At 37.4% G+C, this 16,348-nt stretch overlaps 6 non-coding genes across 6 annotated transcripts; all 6 read left to right on the top strand.

The window, feature by feature from the left end:
• Positions 1-2,654: 2,654 nt before the first annotated feature.
• trnay-gua (transfer RNA tyrosine (anticodon GUA)) lies at positions 2,655-2,742 on the top strand. Its single transcript is given in 2 exon segments — positions 2,655-2,691; positions 2,707-2,742. It is a non-coding gene; the product is annotated as a tRNA-Tyr (tRNA).
• A 1,583-nt stretch (positions 2,743-4,325) lies between these two features.
• Positions 4,326-4,413, top strand: trnay-gua (transfer RNA tyrosine (anticodon GUA)). Its single transcript is given in 2 exon segments — positions 4,326-4,362; positions 4,378-4,413. It is a non-coding gene; the product is annotated as a tRNA-Tyr (tRNA).
• Positions 4,414-9,252: 4,839 nt separating this feature from the next.
• trnay-gua (transfer RNA tyrosine (anticodon GUA)) lies at positions 9,253-9,340 on the top strand. The gene is given in 2 exon segments: positions 9,253-9,289; positions 9,305-9,340. It is a non-coding gene; the product is annotated as a tRNA-Tyr (tRNA).
• Positions 9,341-11,757: 2,417 nt separating this feature from the next.
• Positions 11,758-11,845, top strand: trnay-gua (transfer RNA tyrosine (anticodon GUA)). The gene is given in 2 exon segments: positions 11,758-11,794; positions 11,810-11,845. It is a non-coding gene; the product is annotated as a tRNA-Tyr (tRNA).
• A 3,231-nt stretch (positions 11,846-15,076) lies between these two features.
• On the top strand, positions 15,077-15,165 carry trnay-gua (transfer RNA tyrosine (anticodon GUA)). Its single transcript is given in 2 exon segments — positions 15,077-15,114; positions 15,130-15,165. It is a non-coding gene; the product is annotated as a tRNA-Tyr (tRNA).
• Positions 15,166-15,912: 747 nt separating this feature from the next.
• Positions 15,913-16,000, top strand: trnay-gua (transfer RNA tyrosine (anticodon GUA)). Its single transcript is given in 2 exon segments — positions 15,913-15,949; positions 15,965-16,000. It is a non-coding gene; the product is annotated as a tRNA-Tyr (tRNA).
• Positions 16,001-16,348: the final 348 nt, after the last annotated feature.

Below are 16,348 nucleotides of genomic sequence, written 5' to 3'. Positions count from 1 at the left end.
CTAAATACTGAAATCAAATGGAAGCAACCGGCCGAAACGAAGAAGGACTACCAGAATTTGGAGAGGCTTGTTTTTTGTCAGTTGCTAAACGTTTTGCTACCTTGTGCACTAACGAATACGATTCTGCTTTTTACGAAGACAAAGAGCTCCCTTCGATAGCTCAGTTGGTGGAGCGGAGGACTGTAGAGGCTAAATGCTGAAATCCTTAGGTCGCTGGTTCAAATCCGGCTCAAAGGAAAATATTTTTGTCGGCCCATGTCATATCAATTCCAAGTTCTTTCGTTAAATGCTTACTCGCAAACTCTCCTCAACAATGCATTACAATATCAATCTAAAATCAAATGCCAAGTGCAAAAATAACAATACAAAGTAATAAAACTCCTTGTGAGATGTATACATTAGAATAAATAGTATGATTTATAAAATAATATATGTCCAATTATGATGACTGTTGTATAAGTAGTAAAGTGAGATGTAACTTGGTATAGCAGTTTAAATAGAGTAATAATTACTAGTAACAGCAGTGGTGACCTTGTGTGCGTGTGTGTCATGTATACCAAATAACAAATAAGTTGTTCTAAGATTCAATTAAAGTTCTGGTTTCAATTGATTATATAGGTACTGATTAATTGAATGACCAGAGTCAAATTCATTAGAGACCAAATGGAAGCAACCGGCCGAAACGGGGAAGGACTACCAGAATTTGGAGAGGCTTGTTTTTTGTCAGTTGCTTAACGTTTTGCTTCCTTGTGCACTAACGAATACGATCCTGCTTTTTCTGAATACGTATATTTCCCTTCGATAGCTCAGTTGTAAGACCGGAGGACTGTAGATGCTAAATACTGAAATCAAATGGAAGCAACCGGCCGAAACGGGAAGGACTACCAGAATTTGGAGAGGCTTGTTTTTTGTCAGTTGCTAAACGTTTTGCTTCCTTGTGCACTAACGAATACGATCCTGCTTTTTCTGAATACGTATATTTCCCTTCGATAGCTCAGTTGTAAGACCGGAGGACTGTAGATGCTAAATACTGAAATCAAATGGAAGCAACCGGCCGAAACGGGGAAGGACTACCAGAATTTGGAGAGGCTTGTTTTTTGTCAGTTGCTAAAAGTTTTGCTACCTTGTGCACTAACGAATACGATTCTGCTATTTACAAAGACATACAGCTCCCTTCGATAGCTCAGTTGGTGGAGCGGAGGACTGTAGAGGCTAAATGCTGAAATCCTTTTGTCGCTGGTTCAAATCCGGCTCGAAGGAAAAAATATTCTTCGACCCATGTCATATCAATTCCAAGTTCTTTCATTATCTGCATAAATCCTTACTCGCTAACTCTCCTCAACAATGCATTACAATATCAATCTAAAATCAAATGCCAAGTCCAAAAATACCAAATAACAAATAAGTTGTTCTAAGATTCAATTAAAGTTCTGGTTTCAATTGATTATATAGGTACTGATTAATTGAATGACCAGAGTCAAATTCATTAGAGACCAAATGGAAGCAACCGGCCGAAACGGGGAAGGACTACCAGATTTTGGAGAGGCTTGTTTTTTTGTCAGTTGCTAAACGTTTTGCTACCTTGTGCACTAACGAATACGATCCTGCTTTTTCTGAATACGTACATCTCCCTTCGATAGCTCAGTTGTAAGACCGGAGGACTGTAGATGCTAAATACTGAAATCAAATGGAAGCAACCGGCCGAAACGAAGAAGGACTACCAGAATTTGGAGAGGCTTGTTTTTTGTCAGTTGCTAAACGTTTTGCTACCTTGTGCACTAACGAATACGATTCTGCTTTTTACGAAGACAAAGAGCTCCCTTCGATAGCTCAGTTGGTGGAGCGGAGGACTGTAGAGGCTAAATGCTGAAATCCTTAGGTCGCTGGTTCAAATCCGGCTCAAAGGAAAATATTTTTGTCGGCCCATGTCATATCAATTCCAAGTTCTTTCGTTAAATGCTTACTCGCAAACTCTCCTCAACAATGCATTACAATATCAATCTAAAATCAAATGCCAAGTGCAAAAATAACAATACAAAGTAATAAAACTCCTTGTGAGATGTATACAATAGAATAAATATTATGATTTATAAAATAATATATGTCCAATTATGATGACTGTTGTATAAGTAGTAAAGTGAGATGTAACTTGGTATAGCAGTTTAAATAGAGTAATAATTACTAGTAACAGCAGTGGTGACCTTGTGTGCGTGTGTGTCATGTATACCAAATAACAAATAAGTTGTTCTAAGATTCAATTAAAGTTCTGGTTTCAATTGATTATATAGGTACTGATTAATTGAATGACCAGAGTCAAATTCATTAGAGACCAAATGGAAGCAACCGGCCGAAACGGGGAAGGACTACCAGAATTTGGAGAGGCTTGTTTTTTGTCAGTTGCTTAACGTTTTGCTTCCTTGTGCACTAACGAATACGATCCTGCTTTTTCTGAATACGTATATTTCCTTCGATAGCTCAGTTGTAAGACCGGAGGACTGTAGATGCTAAATACTGAAATCAAATGGAAGCAACCGGCCGAAACGGGGAAGGACTACCAGAATTTGGAGAGGCTTGTTTTTTTGTCAGTTGCTAAACGTTTTGCTACCTTGTGCACTAATGAATACGATTCTGCTTTTTCTGAATAAGTACATCTCCCTTCGATAGCTCAGTTGGTAGAGCGGAGGACTGTAGAGGCTAAATGCTGAAATCCTTAGGTCGCTGGTTCAAATCCGGCTCGAAGGAAAATATTTTTGTCGGCCCATGTCATATCAATTCCAAGTTCTTTCGTTAAATGCTTACTCGCAAACTCTCCTCAACAATGCATTACAATATCAATCTAAAATCAAATGCCAAGTGCAAAAATAACAATACAAAGTAATAAAACTCCTTGTGAGATGTATACAATAGAATAAATATTATGATTTATAAAATAATATATGTCCAATTATGATGACTGTTGTATAAGTAGTAAAGTGAGATGTAACTTGGTATAGCAGTTTAAATAGAGTAATAATTACTAGTAACAGCAGTGGTGACCTTGTGTGCGTGTGTGTCATGTATACCAAATAACAAATAAGTTGTTCTAAGATTCAATTTAAGTTCTGGTTTCAATTGATTATATAGGTACTGATTAATTGAATGACCAGAGTCAAATTCATAAGAGACCAAATGGAAGCAACCGGCCGAAACGGGGAAGGACTACCAGAATTCGGAGAGGCTTGTTTTTTTGTCAGTTGCTAAACGTTTTGCTACCTTGTGCACTAACGAATACGATCCTGCTTTTTCTGAATACGTACATCTCCCTTCGATAGCTCAGTTGTAAGACCGGAGGACTGTAGATGCTAAATACTGAAATCAAATGGAAGCAACCGGCCGAAACGAAGAAGGACTACCAGAATTTGGAGAGGCTTGTTTTTTGTCAGTTGCTAAACGTTTTGCTACCTTGTGCACTAACGAATACGATTCTGCTTTTTACGAAGACAAAGAGCTCCCTTCGATAGCTCAGTTGGTGGAGCGGAGGACTGTAGAGGCTAAATGCTGAAATCCTTAGGTCGCTGGTTCAAATCCGGCTCAAAGGAAAATATTTTTGTCGGCCCATGTCATATCAATTCCAAGTTCTTTCGTTAAATGCTTACTCGCAAACTCTCCTCAACAATGCATTACAATATCAATCTAAAATCAAATGCCAAGTGCAAAAATAACAATACAAAGTAATAAAACTCCTTGTGAGATGTATACATTAGAATAAATAGTATGATTTATAAAATAATATATGTCCAATTATGATGACTGTTGTATAAGTAGTAAAGTGAGATGTAACTTGGTATAGCAGTTTAAATAGAGTAATAATTACTAGTAACAGCAGTGGTGACCTTGTGTGCGTGTGTGTCATGTATACCAAATAACAAATAAGTTGTTCTAAGATTCAATTAAAGTTCTGGTTTCAATTGATTATATAGGTACTGATTAATTGAATGACCAGAGTCAAATTCATTAGAGACCAAATGGAAGCAACCGGCCGAAACGGGGAAGGACTACCAGAATTTGGAGAGGCTTGTTTTTTGTCAGTTGCTAAACGTTTTGCTACCTTGTGCACTAACGAATACGATCCTGCTTTTTCTGAATACGTATATTTCCCTTCGATAGCTCAGTTGTAAGACCGGAGGACTGTAGATGCTAAATACTGAAATCAAATGGAAGCAACCGGCCGAAACGGGAAGGACTACCAGAATTTGGAGAGGCTTGTTTTTTTGTCAGTTGCTAAACGTTTTGCTACCTTGTGCACTAATGAATACGATTCTGCTTTTTCTGAATACGTACATCTCCCTTCGATAGCTCAGTTGGTAGAGCGGAGGACTGTAGAGGCTAAATGCTGAAATCCTTAGGTCGCTGGTTCAAATCCGGCTCGAAGGAAAATATTTTTGTCGGCCCATGTCATATCAATTCCAAGTTCTTTCGTTAAATGCTTACTCGCAAACTCTCCTCAACAATGCATTACAATATCAATCTAAAATCAAATGCCAAGTGCAAAAATAACAATACAAAGTAATAAAACTCCTTGTGAGATGTATACAATAGAATAAATATTATGATTTATAAAATAATATATGTCCAATTATGATGACTGTTGTATAAGTAGTAAAGTGAGATGTAACTTGGTATAGCAGTTTAAATAGAGTAATAATTACTAGTAACAGCAGTGGTGACCTTGTGTGCGTGTGTGTCATGTATACCAAATAACAAATAAGTTGTTCTAAGATTCAATTAAAGTTCTGGTTTCAATTGATTATATAGGTACTGATTAATTGAATGACCAGAGTCAAATTCATTAGAGACCAAATGGAAGCAACCGGCCGAAACGGGAAGGACTACCAGAATTTGGAGAGGCTTGTTTTTTGTCAGTTGCTTAACGTTTTGCTTCCTTGTGCACTAACGAATACGATCCTGCTTTTTCTGAATACGTATATTTCCCTTCGATAGCTCAGTTGTAAGACCGGAGGACTGTAGATGCTAAATACTGAAATCAAATGGAAGCAACCGGCCGAAACGGGGAAGGACTACCAGAATTCGGAGAGGCTTGTTTTTTGTCAGTTGCTAAACGTTTTGCTACCTTGTGCACTAACGAATACGATCCTGCTTTTTCTGAATACGTATATTTCCCTTCGATAGCTCAGTTGTAAGACCGGAGGACTGTAGATGCTAAATACTGAAATCAAATGGAAGCAACCGGCCGAAACGGGGAAGGACTACCAGAATTTGGAGAGGCTTGTTTTTTTGTCAGTTGCTAAACGTTTTGCTACCTTGTGCACTAATGAATACGATTCTGCTTTTTCTGAATACGTACATCTCCCTTCGATAGCTCAGTTGGTAGAGCGGAGGACTGTAGATGCTAAATACTGAAATCAAATGGAAGCAACCGGCCGAAACGGGGAAGGACTACCAGAATTTGGAGAGGCTTGTTATTTGTCAGTTGCTAAAAGTTTTGCTACCTTGTGCACTAACGAATACGATTCTGCTTTTTACGAAGACATACAGCTCCCTTCGATAGCTCAGTTGGTGAAGCGGAGGACTGTAGAGGCTAAATGCTGATATCCTTAGGTCGCTGGTTCAAATCCGTCTCGAAGGAAAATATTTTTGTCGGCCCATGTCATATCAATTCCAAGTTCTTTCGTTAAATGCTTACTCGCAAACTCTCCTCAACAATGCATTACAATATCAATCTAAAATCAAATGCCAAGTGCAAAAATAACAATACAAAGTAATAAAACTCCTTGTGAGATGTATACAATATAATAAATATTATGATTTATAAAATAATATATGTCCAATTATGATGACTGTTGTATAAGTAGTAAAGTGAGATGTAACTTGGTATAGCAGTTTAAATAGAGTAATAATTACTAGTAACAGCAGTGGTGACCTTGTGTGCGTGTGTGTCATGTATACCAAATAACAAATAAGTTGTTCTAAGATTCAATTAAAGTTCTGGTTTCAATTGATTATATAGGTACTGATTAATTGAATGACCAGAGTCAAATTCATAAGAGACCAAATGGAAGCAACCGGCCGAAACGGGGAAGGACTACCAGAATTTGGAGAGGCTTATTTTTTGTCAGTTGCTAAACGTTTTGCTACCTTGTGCACTAACGAATACGATCCTGCTTTTTCTGAATACGTATATTTCCCTTCGATAGCTCAGTTGTAAGACCGGAGGACTGTAGATGCTAAATACTGAAATCAAATGGAAGCAACCGGCCGAAACGGGGAAGGACTACCAGAATTTGGAGAGGCTTGTTTTTTGTCAGTTGCTAAAAGTTTTGCTACCTTGTGCACTAACGAATACGATTCTGCTTTTTACGAAGACATACAGCTCCCTTCGATAGCTCAGTTGGTGAAGCGGAGGACTGTAGAGGCTAAATGCTGATATCCTTAGGTCGCTGGTTCAAATCCGGCTCGAAGGAAAATATTTTTGTCGGCCCATGTCATATCAATTCCAAGTTCTTTCGTTAAATGCTTACTCGCAAACTCTCCTCAACAATGCATTACAATATCAATCTAAAATCAAATGCCAAGTGCAAAAATAACAATACAAAGTAATAAAACTCCTTGTGAGATGTATACAATAGAATAAATATTATGATTTATAAAATAATATATGTCCAATTATGATGACTGTTGTATAAGTAGTAAAGTGAGATGTAACTTGGTATAGCAGTTTAAATAGAGTAATAATTACTAGTAACAGCAGTGGTGACCTTGTGTGCGTGTGTGTCATGTATACCAAATAACAAATAAGTTGTTCTAAGATTCAATTAAAGTTCTGGTTTCAATTGATTATATAGGTACTGATTAATTGAATGACCAGAGTCAAATTCATTAGAGACCAAATGGAAGCAACCGGCCGAAACGGGAAGGACTACCAGAATTTGGAGAGGCTTGTTTTTTGTCAGTTGCTTAACGTTTTGCTTCCTTGTGCACTAACGAATACGATCCTGCTTTTTCTGAATACGTATATTTCCCTTCGATAGCTCAGTTGTAAGACCGGAGGACTGTAGATGCTAAATACTGAAATCAAATGGAAGCAACCGGCCGAAACGGGAAGGACTACCAGAATTCGGAGAGGCTTGTTTTTTGTCAGTTGCTAAACGTTTTGCTACCTTGTGCACTAACGAATACGATCCTGCTTTTTCTGAATACGTATATTTCCCTTCGATAGCTCAGTTGTAAGACCGGAGGACTGTAGATGCTAAATACTGAAATCAAATGGAAGCAACCGGCCGAAACGGGGAAGGACTACCAGAATTTGGAGAGGCTTGTTTTTTTGTCAGTTGCTAAACGTTTTGCTACCTTGTGCACTAATGAATACGATTCTGCTTTTTCTGAATACGTACATCTCCCTTCGATAGCTCAGTTGGTAGAGCGGAGGACTGTAGATGCTAAATACTGAAATCAAATGGAAGCAACCGGCCGAAACGGGGAAGGACTACCAGAATTTGGAGAGGCTTGTTATTTGTCAGTTGCTAAAAGTTTTGCTACCTTGTGCACTAACGAATACGATTCTGCTTTTTACGAAGACATACAGCTCCCTTCGATAGCTCAGTTGGTGAAGCGGAGGACTGTAGAGGCTAAATGCTGATATCCTTAGGTCGCTGGTTCAAATCCGTCTCGAAGGAAAATATTTTTGTCGGCCCATGTCATATCAATTCCAAGTTCTTTCGTTAAATGCTTACTCGCAAACTCTCCTCAACAATGCATTACAATATCAATCTAAAATCAAATGCCAAGTGCAAAAATAACAATACAAAGTAATAAAACTCCTTGTGAGATGTATACAATAGAATAAATATTATGATTTATAAAATAATATATGTCCAATTATGATGACTGTTGTATAAGTAGTAAAGTGAGATGTAACTTGGTATAGCAGTTTAAATAGAGTAATAATTACTAGTAACAGCAGTGGTGACCTTGTGTGCGTGTGTGTCATGTATACCAAATAACAAATAAGTTGTTCTAAGATTCAATTAAAGTTCTGGTTTCAATTGATTATATAGGTACTGATTAATTGAATGACCAGAGTCAAATTCATAAGAGACCAAATGGAAGCAACCGGCCGAAACGGGAAGGACTACCAGAATTTGGAGAGGCTTATTTTTTGTCAGTTGCTAAACGTTTTGCTACCTTGTGCACTAACGAATACGATCCTGCTTTTTCTGAATACGTATATTTCCCTTCGATAGCTCAGTTGTAAGACCGGAGGACTGTAGATGCTAAATACTGAAATCAAATGGAAGCAACCGGCCGAAACGGGAAGGACTACCAGAATTTGGAGAGGCTTGTTTTTTGTCAGTTGCTAAAAGTTTTGCTACCTTGTGCACTAACGAATACGATTCTGCTTTTTACGAAGACATACAGCTCCCTTCGATAGCTCAGTTGGTGAAGCGGAGGACTGTAGAGGCTAAATGCTGATATCCTTAGGTCGCTGGTTCAAATCCGGCTCGAAGGAAAATATTTTTGTCGGCCCATGTCATATCAATTCCAAGTTCTTTCGTTAAATGCTTACTCGCAAACTCTCCTCAACAATGCATTACAATATCAATCTAAAATCAAATGCCAAGTGCAAAAATAACAATACAAAGTAATAAAACTCCTTGTGAGATGTATACAATAGAATAAATATTATGATTTATAAAATAATATATGTCCAATTATGATGACTGTTGTATAAGTAGTAAAGTGAGATGTAACTTGGTATAGCAGTTTAAATAGAGTAATAATTACTAGTAACAGCAGTGGTGACCTTGTGTGCGTGTGTGTCATGTATACCAAATAACAAATAAGTTGTTCTAAGATTCAATTAAAGTTCTGGTTTCAATTGATTATATAGGTACTGATTAATTGAATGACCAGAGTCAAATTCATTAGAGACCAAATGGAAGCAACCGGCCGAAACGGGAAGGACTACCAGAATTTGGAGAGGCTTGTTTTTTGTCAGTTGCTTAACGTTTTGCTACCTTGTGCACTAACGAATACGATCCTGCTTTTTCTGAATACGTATATTTCCCTTCGATAGCTCAGTTGTAAGACCGGAGGACTGTAGATGCTAAATACTGAAATCAAATGGAAGCAACCGGCCGAAACGGGAAGGACTACCAGAATTTGGAGAGGCTTGTTTTTTTGTCAGTTGCTAAACGTTTTGCTACCTTGTGCACTAATGAATACGATTCTGCTTTTTCTGAATAAGTACATCTCCCTTCGATAGCTCAGTTGGTAGAGCGGAGGACTGTAGAGGCTAAATGCTGAAATCCTTAGGTCGCTGGTTCAAATCCGGCTCGAAGGAAAATATTTTCGTCGGCCCATGTCATATCAATTCCAAGTTCTTTCGTTAAATGCTTACTCGCAAACTCTCCTCAACAATGCATTACAATATCAATCTAAAATCAAATGCCAAGTGCAAAAATAACAATACAAAGTAATAAAACTCCTTGTGAGATCTATACAATAGAATAAATATTATGATTTATAAAATAATATATGTCCAATTATGATGACTGTTGTATAAGTAGTAAAGTGAGATGTAACTTGGTATAGCAGTTTAAATAGAGTAAGAATTACTAGTAACAGCAGTGGTGACCTTGTGTGCGTGTGTGTCATGTATACCAAATAACAAATAAGTTGTTCTAAGATTCAATTAAAGTTCTGGTTTCAATTGATTATATAGGTACTGATTAATTGAATGACCAGAGTCAAATTCATAAGAGACCAAATGGAAGCAACCGGCCGAAACGGGGAAGGACTACCAGAATTTGGAGAGGCTTATTTTTTGTCAGTTGCTAAACTTTTTGCTACCTTGTGCACTAACGAATACGATCCTGCTTTTTCTGAATACGTATATTTCCCTTCGATAGCTCAGTTGTAAGACCGGAGGACTGTAGATGCTAAATACTGAAATCAAATGGAAGCAACCGGCCGAAACGGGAAGGACTACCAGAATTTGGAGAGGCTTGTTTTTTGTCAGTTGCTAAAAGTTTTGCTACCTTGTGCACTAACGAATACGATTCTGCTTTTTACGAAGACATACAGCTCCCTTCGATAGCTCAGTTGGTGAAGCGGAGGACTGTAGAGGCTAAATGCTGATATCCTTAGGTCGCTGGTTCAAATCCGTCTCGAAGGAAAATATTTTTGTCGGCCCATGTCATATCAATTCCAAGTTCTTTCGTTAAATGCTTACTCGCAAACTCTCCTCAACAATGCATTACAATATCAATCTAAAATCAAATGCCAAGTGCAAAAATAACAATACAAAGTAATAAAACTCCTTGTGAGATGTATACAATATAATAAATATTATGATTTATAAAATAATATATGTCCAATTATGATGACTGTTGTATAAGTAGTAAAGTGAGATGTAACTTGGTATAGCAGTTTAAATAGAGTAATAATTACTAGTAACAGCAGTGGTGACCTTGTGTGCGTGTGTGTCATGTATACCAAATAACAAATAAGTTGTTCTAAGATTCAATTAAAGTTCTGGTTTCAATTGATTATATAGGTACTGATTAATTGAATGACCAGAGTCAAATTCATAAGAGACCAAATGGAAGCAACCGGCCGAAACGGGGAAGGACTACCAGAATTTGGAGAGGCTTGTTTTTTGTCAGTTGCTAAACGTTTTGCTACCTTGTGCACTAACGAATACGATCCTGCTTTTTCTGAATACGTATATTTCCCTTCGATAGCTCAGTTGTAAGACCGGAGGACTGTAGATGCTAAATACTGAAATCAAATGGAAGCAACCGGCCGAAACGGTGGAAGGACTACCAGAATTCGGAGAGGCTTGTTTTTTTGTCAGTTGCTAAAAGTTTTGCTACCTTGTGCACTAACGAATACGATTCTGCTTTTTACGAAGACATACAGCTCCCTTCGATAGCTCAGTTGGTGAAGCGGAGGACTGTAGAGGCTAAATGCTGATATCCTTAGGTCGCTGGTTCAAATCCGGCTCGAAGGAAAATATTTTTGTCGGCCCATGTCATATCAATTCCAAGTTCTTTCGTTAAATGCTTACTCGCAAACTCTCCTCAACAATGCATTACAATATCAATCTAAAATCAAATGCCAAGTGCAAAAATAACAATACAAAGTAATAAAACTCCTTGTGAGATGTATACATTAGAATAAATAGTATGATTTATAAAATAATATATGTCCAATTATGATGACTGTTGTATAAGTAGTAAAGTGAGATGTAACTTGGTATAGCAGTTTAAATAGAGTAATAATTACTAGTAACAGCAGTGGTGACCTTGTGTGCGTGTGTGTCATGTATACCAAATAACAAATAAGTTGTTCTAAGATTCAATTAAAGTTCTGGTTTCAATTGATTATATAGGTACTGATTAATTGAATGACCAGAGTCAAATTCATTAGAGACCAAATGGAAGCAACCGGCCGAAACGGGGAAGGACTACCAGAATTTGGAGAGGCTTGTTTTTTGTCAGTTGCTTAACGTTTTGCTACCTTGTGCACTAACGAATACGATCCTGCTTTTTCTGAATACGTATATTTCCCTTCGATAGCTCAGTTGTAAGACCGGAGGACTGTAGATGCTAAATACTGAAATCAAATGGAAGCAACCGGCCGAAACGGGAAGGACTACCAGAATTTGGAGAGGCTTGTTTTTTGTCAGTTGCTAAACGTTTTGCTACCTTGTGCACTAATGAATACGATTCTGCTTTTTCTGAATAAGTACATCTCCCTTCGATAGCTCAGTTGGTAGAGCGGAGGACTGTAGAGGCTAAATGCTGAAATCCTTAGGTCGCTGGTTCAAATCCGGCTCGAAGGAAAATATTTTTGTCGGCCCATGTCATATCAATTCCAAGTTCTTTCGTTAAATGCTTACTCGCAAACTCTCCTCAACAATGCATTACAATATCAATCTAAAATCAAATGCCAAGTGCAAAAATAACAATACAAAGTAATAAAACTCCTTGTGAGATGTATACAATAGAATAAATATTATGATTTATAAAATAATATATGTCCAATTATGATGACTGTTGTATAAGTAGTAAAGTGAGATGTAACTTGGTATAGCAGTTTAAATAGAGTAATAATTACTAGTAACAGCAGTGGTGACCTTGTGTGCGTGTGTGTCATGTATACCAAATAACAAATAAGTTGTTCTAAGATTCAATTAAAGTTCTGGTTTCAATTGATTATATAGGTACTGATTAATTGAATGACCAGAGTCAAATTCATAAGAGACCAAATGGAAGCAACCGGCCGAAACGGGAAGGACTACCAGAATTTGGAGAGGCTTATTTTTTGTCAGTTGCTAAACTTTTGCTACCTTGTGCACTAACGAATACGATCCTGCTTTTTCTGAATACGTATATTTCCCTTCGATAGCTCAGTTGTAAGACCGGAGGACTGTAGATGCTAAATACTGAAATCAAATGGAAGCAACCGGCCGAAACGGGAAGGACTACCAGAATTTGGAGAGGCTTGTTTTTTGTCAGTTGCTAAACGTTTTGCTACCTTGTGCACTAACGAATACGATTCTGCTTTTTACAAAGACATACAGCTCCCTTCGATAGCTCAGTTGGTGAAGCGGAGGACTGTAGAGGCTAAATGCTGAAATCCTTAGGTCGCTGGTTCAAATCCGTCTCGAAGGAAAATATTTTTGTCGGCCCATGTCATATCAATTCCAAGTTCTTTCGTTAAATGCTTACTCGCAAACTCTCCTCAACAATGCATTACAATATCAATCTAAAATCAAATGCCAAGTGCAAAAATAACAATACAAAGTAATAAAACTCCTTGTGAGATGTATACAATAGAATAAATATTATGATTTATAAAATAATATATGTCCAATTATGATGACTGTTGTATAAGTAGTAAAGTGAGATGTAACTTGGTATAGCAGTTTAAATAGAGTAATAATTACTAGTAACAGCAGTGGTGACCTTGTGTGCGTGTGTGTCATGTATACCAAATAACAAATAAGTTGTTCTAAGATTCAATTAAAGTTCTGGTTTCAATTGATTATATAGGTACTGATTAATTGAATGACCAGAGTCAAATTCATTAGAGACCAAATGGAAGCAACCGGCCGAAACGGGGAAGGACTACCAGAATTTGGAGAGGCTTGTTTTTTGTCAGTTGCTTAACGTTTTGCTACCTTGTGCACTAACGAATACGATCCTGCTTTTTCTGAATACGTACATCTCCCTTCGATAGCTCAGTTGGTAGAGCGGAGGACTGTAGATGCTAAATACTGAAATCAAATGGAAGCAACCGGCCGAAACGGGGAAGGACTACCAGAATTCGGAGAAGCTTGTTTTTTTGTCAGTTGCTAAACGTTTTGCTACCTTGTGCACTAACGAATACGATTCTGCTTTTTACAAAGACATACAGCTCCCTTCGATAGCTCAGTTGGTGAAGCGGAGGACTGTAGAGGCTAAATGCTGAAATCCTTAGGTCGCTGGTTCAAATCCGTCTCGAAGGAAAATATTTTCGTCGGCCCATGTCATATCAATTCCAAGTTCTTTCGTTAAATGCTTACTCGCAAACTCTCCTCAACAATGCATTACAATATCAATCTAAAATCAAATGCCAAGTGCAAAAACAACAATACAAAGTAATAAAACGCCTTGTGAGATGTATACAATAGAATAAATATTATGATTTATAAAATAATATATGTCCAATTATGATGACTGTTGTATAAGTAGTAAAGTGAGATGTAACTTGGTATAGCAGTTTAAATAGAGTAATAATTACTAGTAACAGCAGTGGTGACCTTGTGTGCGTGTGTGTCATGTATACCAAATAACAAATAAGTTGTTCTAAGATTCAATTAAAGTTCTGGTTTCAATTGATTATATAGGTACTGATTAATTGAATGACCAGAGTCAAATTCATAAGAGACCAAATGGAAGCAACCGGCCGAAACGGGGAAGGACTACCAGAATTCGGAGAGGCTTGTTTTTTGTCAGTTGCTTAACATTTTGCTTCCTTGTGCACTAACGAATACGATCCTGCTTTTTCTGAATACGTATATTTCCCTTCGATAGCTCAGTTGTAAGACCGGAGGACTGTAGATGCTAAATACTGAAATCAAATGGAAGCAACCGGCCGAAACGGGGAAGGACTACCAGAATTCGGAGAGGCTTGTTTTTTTGTCAGTTGCTAAACGTTTTGCTACCTTGTGCACTAACGAATACGATTCTGCTTTTTACGAAGACATACAGCTCCCTTCGATAGCTCAGTTGGTGGAGCGGAGGACTGTAGAGGCTAAATGCTGAAATCCTTAGGTCGCTGGTTAAAATCCGGCTCGAAGGAAAATATTTGTGTCGGCCCATGTCATATCAATTCCAAGTTCTTTCGTTAAATGCTTACTCGCAAACTCTCCTCAACAATGCATTACAATATCAATCTAAAATCAAATGCCAAGTGCAAAAATAACAATACAAAGTAATAAAACTCCTTGTGAGATGTATACAATAGAATAAATATTATGATTTATAAAATAATATATGTCCAATTATGATGACTGTTGTATAAGTAGTAAAGTGAGATGTAACTTGGTATAGCAGTTTAAATAGAGTAATGGTGACCTTGTGTGCGTGTGTGTCATGTATACCAAATAACAAATAAGTTGTTCTAAGATTCAATTAAAGTTCTGGTTTCAATTGATTATATAGGTACTGATTAATTGAATGACCAGAGTCAAATTCATAAGAGACCAAATGGAAGCAACCGGCCGAAACGGGGAAGGACTACCAGAATTTGGAGAGGCTTATTTTTTGTCAGTTGCTAAACGTTTTGCTACCTTGTGCACTAACGAATACGATCCTGCTTTTTCTGAATACGTATATTTCCCTTCGATAGCTCAGTTGTAAGACCGGAGGACTGTAGATGCTAAATACTGAAATCAAATGGAAGCAACCGGCCGAAACGGGAAGGACTACCAGAATTTGGAGAGGCTTGTTTTTTGTCAGTTGCTAAAAGTTTTGCTACCTTGTGCACTAACGAATACGATTCTGCTTTTTACTAAGACATACAGCTCCCTTCGATAGCTCAGTTGGTGAGAGCGGAGGACTGTAGAGGCTAAATGCTGATATCCTTAGGTCGCTGGTTCAAATCCGGCTCGAAGGAAAATATTTTTGTCGGCCCATGTCATATCAATTCCAAGTTCTTTCGTTAAATGCTTACTCGCAAACTCTCCTCAACAATGCATTACAATATCAATCTAAAATCAAATGCCAAGTGCAAAAATAACAATACAAAGTAATAAAACTCCTTGTGAGATGTATACAATAGAATAAATATTATGATTTATAAAATAATATATGTCCAATTATGATGACTGTTGTATAAGTAGTAAAGTGAGATGTAACTTGGTATAGCAGTTTAAATAGAGTAATAATTACTAGTAACAGCAGTGGTGACCTTGTGTGCGTGTGTGTCATGTATACCAAATAACAAATAAGTTGTTCTAAGATTCAATTAAAGTTCTGGTTTCAATTGATTATATAGGTACTGATTAATTGAATGACCAGAGTCAAATTCATTAGAGACCAAATGGAAGCAACCGGCCGAAACGGGAAGGACTACCAGAATTTGGAGAGGCTTGTTTTTTGTCAGTTGCTAAACGTTTTGCTACCTTGTGCACTAACGAATACGATCCTGCTTTTTCTGAATACGTATATTTCCCTTCGATAGCTCAGTTGTAAGACCGGAGGACTGTAGATGCTAAATACTGAAATCAAATGGAAGCAACCGGCCGAAACGGGGAAGGACTACCAGAATTTGGAGAGGCTTGTTTTTTTGTCAGTTGCTAAACGTTTTGCTACCTTGTGCACTAATGAATACGATTCTGCTTTTTCTGAATACATACATCTCCCTTTGATAGCTCAGTTGGTAGAGCGGAGGACTGTAGAGGCTAAATGTTGAAATCCTTAGGTCGCTGGTTCAAATCCGGCTCGAAGGAAAATATTTTCGTCGGCCCATGTCATATCAATTCCAATTTCTTTCGTTAAATGCTTACTCGCAAACTCTCCTCAACAATGCATTACAATATCAATCTAAAATCAAATGCCAAGTGCAAAAATAACAATACAAAGTAATAAAACTCCTTGTGAGATGTATACAATAGAATAAATATTATGATTTATAAAATAATATATGTCCAATTATGATGACTGTTGTATAAGTAGTAAAGTGAGATGTAACTTGGTATAGCAGTTTAAATAGAGTAATAATTACTAGTAACAGCAGTGGTGACCTTGTGTGCGTGTGTGTCATGTATACCAAATAACAAATAAGTTGTTCTAAGATT

Source organism: Oncorhynchus masou, chromosome 26 (genome assembly GCF_036934945.1).
Source record: "Oncorhynchus masou masou isolate Uvic2021 chromosome 26, UVic_Omas_1.1, whole genome shotgun sequence".
Classification (NCBI taxonomy): domain Eukaryota; kingdom Metazoa; phylum Chordata; class Actinopteri; order Salmoniformes; family Salmonidae; genus Oncorhynchus; species Oncorhynchus masou.
This window is presented reverse-complemented; position numbering and strand designations above follow the sequence as displayed.